This window comes from Penaeus chinensis, chromosome 2 (assembly GCF_019202785.1).
Source record: "Penaeus chinensis breed Huanghai No. 1 chromosome 2, ASM1920278v2, whole genome shotgun sequence".
NCBI classification, from domain to species: domain Eukaryota; kingdom Metazoa; phylum Arthropoda; class Malacostraca; order Decapoda; family Penaeidae; genus Penaeus; species Penaeus chinensis.
The window spans coordinates 40,705,725-40,713,224 of NC_061820.1; the positions used below are offsets into that span (position 1 = coordinate 40,705,725).

At 42.9% G+C, this 7,500-nt stretch overlaps 1 protein-coding gene across 4 annotated transcripts in view; it reads right to left on the reverse strand.

Annotated features, from left to right (window-relative positions):
* LOC125030970 overlaps positions 1–7,500 on the reverse strand; it is a 56,936-nt gene that overhangs the window by 6,188 nt on the left and 43,248 nt on the right. The gene's annotated exons all lie outside the window — the stretch shown is intronic.

The following is a 7,500-nucleotide window of genomic DNA, read 5'->3' on the forward strand; positions in this document are numbered from 1 at the left end:
ATTTAGATAAACGAACCCTTTATACATAACTAAGAAAGAAACTCTCGACAAGGTCAATCTCGTTGATCTATTAGCATCACAATGTGTATAACACGATAATAATAATACTTTGCACAAGAAGAATTTCTTGTTTCGTTTATTTCCCATAAACTTCAAGGTGTCTGGAATAAGAGTGTACCATGCGTGCCTGTATGTGTGAGTTTGGATGTGTGTATGTATATATACTTATATATATATATACTATATATATATATATATATATATATATATATATATATATATATATATATATATATATATATATATATAACAATGCGTTTGCGAGTGCATGTAAAAGTATGCACATTATATGCATTTATCTAGACAGATTATAACCCTCCTTTGTCCTGCGTCGCGCTACGTGAGGCCAACCAGTCTTCGCCGACAAGCAGGAATGAAGCCAATCTTTTTGACACAGCGTTGACACAGCGATATTTCTGGCCGAGAAAGCGCGCTCTCTCGGAGAAAGGCGATGACAGAGGAGAAGGAAAGGGGGAAAGGGAGGGAGAAGGAGACAGAAGAGAAAGAGATTGAAAGAGAAGAGAGGCGTAGCGATATTTCTAGCAACGCTTTTCGGGAGAATTAAAGCCAGGATTTCGCTGCTTCCATTTCTAAACTGATGGATTTTACATCTTATTGTTTTTTTTTTACTGATTTTCATTGCCTATTTGTAAATTCTTAAAAAAAATAACTTTAATTACTGTGATGTTACAAAGCAGGTTGCTCTTTATTACCACTAACATTATTATCACTAACATACTTTTCTATCATTATCATTACCATCATATTTTCATCATTATTTTCAGTACTATCACATTATCGTAATTATCATAAGCATAATTATCATAATCCTCCTTATCATCATGATTACCATTATTGTGTACGTTAATGAGTGTGTATTGAGAGAGGGAGGGAGGGAGGGAGGGAGGGAGGGAGGGAGGGAGGGAGGGAGGGAGGGAGGGAGGGAGGGAGGGAGGAGGAAGGAAGGAAGGGAGAGAGAGAGGGAGATAGAGAGGGAGAAAGGGAGGGGAAGAGAGAGAGGGAGAGAGGGGGAGAAGAGAGAGGGAGGGAGGGAGGGAGAGAGGGAGAGAGGGAGGGAGGGAGGAGGAGAGGGAGGGAGGGAGGGAGGGAGGGAGGGATGGGAGAGAGAGAGAGAGAGAGAGCGAGAGAGAGAGAGAGAGAGAGAGAGAGAGAGAGAGAGAGAGAGAGAGGGGGAGAGGGGGAAAGAGAGAGAGAGAGGAGAGAGAGAGAGAGAGAGAGAGAGAGAGAGAGAGAGAGAGAGAGAGAGAGAGAGAGAGAGAGGGGGGGGGGGGGAAGAGAAAGAGGAAGGGGAAGAGAGAGAGAGAGAGAGAGAGAGGAGAGAGAGAGAGAGAGAGAGAGAGAGAGAGAGAGAGAGAGAGAGAGAGAGGAAGCGAGAGAGAGAGAGAGAGAGAAAGTAACACAGAATTCAATCTCCGGCAAAAAATTCTGTCACCAATACATATATCAGAGTTTAAAACTTTATTTTGGCCTTTGCTCTCCAAGTTATTCGCAGCGACATATACCGACGTGGGCGGCCATATAAAAAGAAAGTGATACAACATTGGCATAAAATCGTCGATCAAATTAAATGCTGTATATTACATACGTACATATGTATGTACTTTATGTATACACACACATATGTGTGTGTGTGTGTGTGTGTGTGTGTGTGTGTGTGTGTGTGTGTGTGTGTGTGTGTGTGTGTGTGTGTGTGTGTGTGTAAGGTGGGGGGGTTGAAGTAGGGGTACGCACACGCGTATAATTTTCACCAAGATGGATGAAGGAAGAGAATAAACCTAAGAATAAAAAAAAAGAAAAAGAAAAAAAGCATTAGGGATAGAGAGAGAAAAAACATAAATATACGTGCCGAGAACGTACGGAATGAAGCTTAACCTCACGTTTATTTCCATCAAACCTTTACATTGTGTTGCTAAGAGCCACGTCAGGAGACCCATGGAATAAGTGGAGCAAGTTATCTTTAATACTGACAACGAAGTTTTCTCTAAAACAGGACAATTTATTAGACTCTCTCTGACGCCATGGCTGTGTTATTTTCGCATTTTAGAAATTCGAAAACCTTATTTTTGAGGGAAGGAGGTTGGAGATATGTAAAATAGATAGATATATGGAGAAAGGGAGGGGGGGGGGGAGGAGGAGAGACTGACTAATTGACAAATAGAAAGATATATAAACAGATAGAGATAAGTGTGTGTGTGTGTGTGAGAGAGAGAGCGAGTCTGAGAGAGAGAGAGAGAGACTCTGAGAGAGAGAAAGAGAGTCTGAGAGAGAGAGAGAGAGTCTGAGAGAGAGAGAGAGAGAAAGATAGAGAGAGAGAGAGAGAGAGAGAGAGAGAGAGAGAGAGAGAGAGAGAGAGAGAGAGAGAGAGAGAGAGAGAGAGAGAGAGAGAGAGAGAGAGAGAGAGAGTCTGAGAGAGAGAGAGAGAGTCTGAGAGAGAGAGAGAGAGTCTGAGAGAGAGAGAGAGAGTCTGAGAGAGAGAGAGAGAGTCTGAGAGAGAGAGAGAGAGTCTGAGAGAGAGAGAGAGAGTCTGAGAGAGACGGAGAGGGTCTGAGAGAGACGGAGAGAGTCTGAGAGAGTCGGAGAGAGACAGAGAGAGAAATGAAAAAAGACAGAGAGAGAGAGAGAGAGAGAGAGAGATAAAGAGCGCATATCCTTGTTATATGAGTGTCGGCTTTTACCAAGAGCAGCGCCGCCAACACTGCTCCCACTTCTGCTTCATTGGCAACACTGCAGCGTCAACCACATTACAATCCACGTCTCTGCATCACCATACCACAATTAGATTATTACTGATAACTCAATAAAAGCCCCCCCCCCCCCCCATTTTTTTTTTACTTGACAGTCAGAAAACGCATTTCATTTTTTTTTCATCCATCACTATTATCTTTATCTAACAATGAGGTGGCTGAATTCCTCACAATCAGGGTAATAGAGAGATTTATTTAAAAAGTATTTATGTTGTATCATTTTATCCAACCTTCTGTCGCCCTTTCTTTCCATCTCCTCGTTCTTTTTATTCTCCCTCTCTTTCATTCCTCATTTCTCCTTTTCGCTTCCCTCGTTTACAATCTCTTCTCTCTCCCTCTGTTTTCTTCTACCCCCCATTCTCTTCTCTTCCATTTTTCTTTTCTCTCTGTTCATATTTCTCCCTTTTCTCTCTCTTTATTCCTTTTCTCTCCCATCCCCTTCCTTCGTTTCTGTCTTAGAATCCCTTTCTCTTTCCCCATTCTTATCCCCCCGTTTATTACCTCTGTTTCATTCTCACTCCTTCGTATTTACTCTCTTCAGTCCCTCTTTCCATCTTCATCCTCCTTCCTCCTCTCCCTATCTTCCATCCTCCATCCTCCTCCCTCTCTCCTCCCTCCTCCTCCTCCTTTCCCATCCCCCTCCCTCGCCCCCTATCCTAATCCCCTCCCTCTTTCATTTCCCTCCCTATCTTAACCCCTCCCCCCTTTTCTCCACTCACCCTTCCTTCATCCTTCCCCTCTCTCCTATCCCCTCCCTTCATCATTCTCCTTTCACCCCTCCCCTCTCCCTCCACCTTCCATCATCCACCCCTTCCTCCCTCCCTCTTTCCACCCCTCCCCTCTCCCTCCCTCCCTCCCTCCCTACCCCACTCCCTCCCTCCCTCCCTCCCTCCCTCCCTCCCTACCCCACTCCCTCCCTCCCTCCCTCCCTCCCTCCCTCCCTCCCTCCCTCCCTCGCTCCCCAGGCAGCGCGTCCATCACTTTCCCCGCTGCCTGACGACTGCCTTCCCTATTTCGATCCATCCTGATTGTCCTCGCATCCTTCCATCCTTCCCTTTGTCCTCCTTCGTTGCTTCGTCCTCGTATCCTTTTGATGTGATAATGATATGTCGCAGGTGAGATCGAGTTTGTGGTTTATGAATGGTTATTAATGCATGTGCGAGTGGATAAGTGTGTGTGTGTGTGTGTGTGTGTGTGTGTGTGTGTGTGTGTGTGTGTGTGTGTGTGTGTGTGTGTGTGTGTGTGTGTTAGGTATCGTTCATTAATGGCTAATTATGTTTAAATTATTTGTCATTCCTGGGTTAATTATGTGTAAAATTAACGATTTTTGTAAATTACAATCCTTGTTTTTAAAAAATATATCTAAACAATACAAAAGGAAAAATTAAATCCAAAACATTTCTCTTCCTTCAATTATCAAGATCAAACCATAAAACACACAAAAAGAACAGAAAAAACAGAAGGAAATTGTTTAAAAACTAAAACACACGGAAGACTCAACAGCATTCTCCTTCCTCGCTCAACCCAAACTGTCTCCAACCGTGCACCGGTGCCTAACAACCCAACCTAACCTGTTCCGCTACCCTGTGGCATCCAACCTTCACCCCCTACACCCCCACCTACCCCCCCTCCACCTACCCCTACCGCCTCCTCATCCCCCTACCCCCTTCTCACCCCCCTTTACCTCCCCCTACCCCCTCCTAATCCCCTTCACCTCCCCCTACCCCTTCCTCACCCCCTTCACCTCTCCCTACCCCCTCCTCATCCCCCTTCACCTCCCCCTACCCCCTTCCTCCCCCCTCCCCACCCTCCTATCAAGGTCAACAGGTGAGGAGCGAAAGACAAACAATAAACAATACGGATATGGCTGTTTGTCGTATGGCGTCGCGTATTGTACAGGAGGTTAATTTGCAAATACATGTATGTAGGTGGTGCTTTTTATTTTGGTTGTATATGAAAGAGGGAAGTGGAGAGAGAGGGAGTGGGGGGGGGGAAGAGAAATTGAGATAAAGGGGGGAGAAGGGAGAGCAAGATGGAGGATAGATTGATAGATAGATTGAGAGAGAAAGAGAGAAATAGAGAGAGAAAGAAAGAGAAAGGGAGAAAGAAAGAGAAAGGGAGAGAGAAAGAGAAGAGAAAGAGAAAGAGAAAGAGAAAGAGAAAGAGAAAGAGAAAGAGAAAGAGAAAGAGAAAGAGAGAGAGAGAGAAAATAGATAGATAGACAGAGAGAGACAGATAAAACAGATACACAGACAGAAAGAGAAAGAAGAGAGATGTGGGAGAAGAGATGCTGTTTCGTCCTGTATACTGCATAATGCCCGGAAGACGACAGGGCAAGAAGATGCATTTATCGTCTTGCCGTCAGCAACATAACTGCGCACACAGCTTGGTTGCAAGAACATGTGTCCAAAGCACACACACACACACACACACACACACACACACACACACACACACACACACACACACACACACACACACACACACACACACACACAAAAGCTTTCAACATTATTACTGTCGCAATACCGAAGACGATACAACGCTAAGGTAAAACAGCTGATGACAAACTTGCGCAGATCTAACAAAACAGAACCAACAAACTTTACTACATTAATGACCTCGCGACTGACATTGGATGTTCGTTTTACACCTGAGTTTTGTCTAGGTTAGGTTAGGTTAGGTTACGTTAGGTTAGGTTAGGTATGGTATGGTATGGTATGGTATGGTATGGTATGGTATGGTATGGTAAGGTAAGGTAAGGTAAGGTAAGGTAAGATAAGGTAAGGTAAGGTAAGGTAGGGTAAGGTAGGGTTAGGTAGGGTTAGGTTAGGTTAAATTATGTTAATTAGGTTAAGTTGGCTGTGGTCGGTTAGGGTAGGGTATGGTAGGTTAAGTTAGGTTAATTCAGGTAAGGTTAGGTTAGATTAAATGAAGTTAGGTTAGATACATCTCTTTCTCCCCGTTCCTGACACATACATCTACACTTACATACACTCAGACGTCGCACGTTAAACTGACTAGTCATACCATGAAACTGCATGACAGACTAAACTTTTCCTCTTACTTGGCCAACTACAATCAGACCACTCGACTGAACTTTGCTTGTTTCATCTACATCTCACTATCCACACTATATGTCACACTAGATTCCTTTCCTCCTCATACTACTCTCTCTCTCTCTCTCTCTCTCTCTCTCTCTCTCTCTCTCTCTCTCTCTCTCTCTCTCTCACACTCTCACACTCTCACACTCTCACACTCTCACACTCTCACACTCTCACACTCTCACACACACACACACACACACACACACACACACACACACACACACACACACACACACACACACATATCCACCCTCCCCCCCCACACACACTTGCCCCTCTCCTCCCCAACACATACATATAACTATACATTGACACTAACCTCCCATCTCGTTCCCTAACCCTTCTTCTCTCTCAAACTAATCCTTCTCCATACACGCTTCTAACCCAACCCTTCCACGACACACGGAACTCTATTCACACTTAAACGCATTCCAGTCCGGTAACACACCCTAACACAGAGCCCCTTCGCCTCTACTTATGGGTGTCTACTTTCTCAAAGTCTGGACCTCTGCCAGCGGTGTAGGCTGGAGTATCAAGCATGGCGAAATTCCCTGAGCTTCTCTAGCCTTGGGATGTGAGATTTGTTTGGCATTATCAGTATTGCTGTTAGGTCTTATCGTTATTAGCTTTTTATTACTACTATAACGGCTATTACTACTATATTAGTATTGTCATGATCATGATCACCATTACTAGTATTGTTGTTGTTGTTATCATCGTTATTATTATTACTATAATTATCATTATTATTATTATTATATTATTATCATTATTATCATCATCATTATCTTATCATTGTCATTATTTTAATTTATATTATCTTATCATCATCGTTAATATAATTTTCACCATTTTAGCATCATCATTATTATCTATAGAATCATAACCATTATCATTACCACTGCTATTATCACCATTACCACTATGATCATATCCTCCTCCTCACCATCATTAACATCAGTATCCTTAAAACGTATTGAAAAAAAAAAAGAAGAATATATGTTTTCTTGAACTTCATCTTGTCTGTGCCCTTCCGTTCTGTTCTATTCAGCTCTTCCGCGCGACTCATTTCCGGTTCGCTTTGTGCATATCCGTGAAGCTACATCTATTTTGTGATATTTGTTCTTTATTTAATGATCCGATGCATTTAGGCAGCGAGGAGAGAAGAAAAGTATTCCACTGAACGATAAAAATGGGTAAAAATTACCTCACGGGAGAAAAACCGTGGCTAATAACGAGCGTAAATTTAAAATGGGTTATATTGTGTGGTTTGTTTTCATTCGTCATCTTAATATTCTGTTGTAAAAAATTACCAATATTTTGTTTTGTTTTCTCTATCATGATATTACTGAATGTTGAAAAAATGCTTATGATCAACCAAATAACCAATTTTCTGCATGCTTTTAGATGATCTCATGCTTAAACGAAAGTGTTCTGCCTGAATTATGCCTGCATGACCACGTTACAGTATCATGGCGCTGAAGTTCCAACCATAGCAATGCGGTGTCAGTGTTGTTGCTTTGAACAAACGCATAAAAAGCCTTATGTCGCGTATAAACGATGACCGA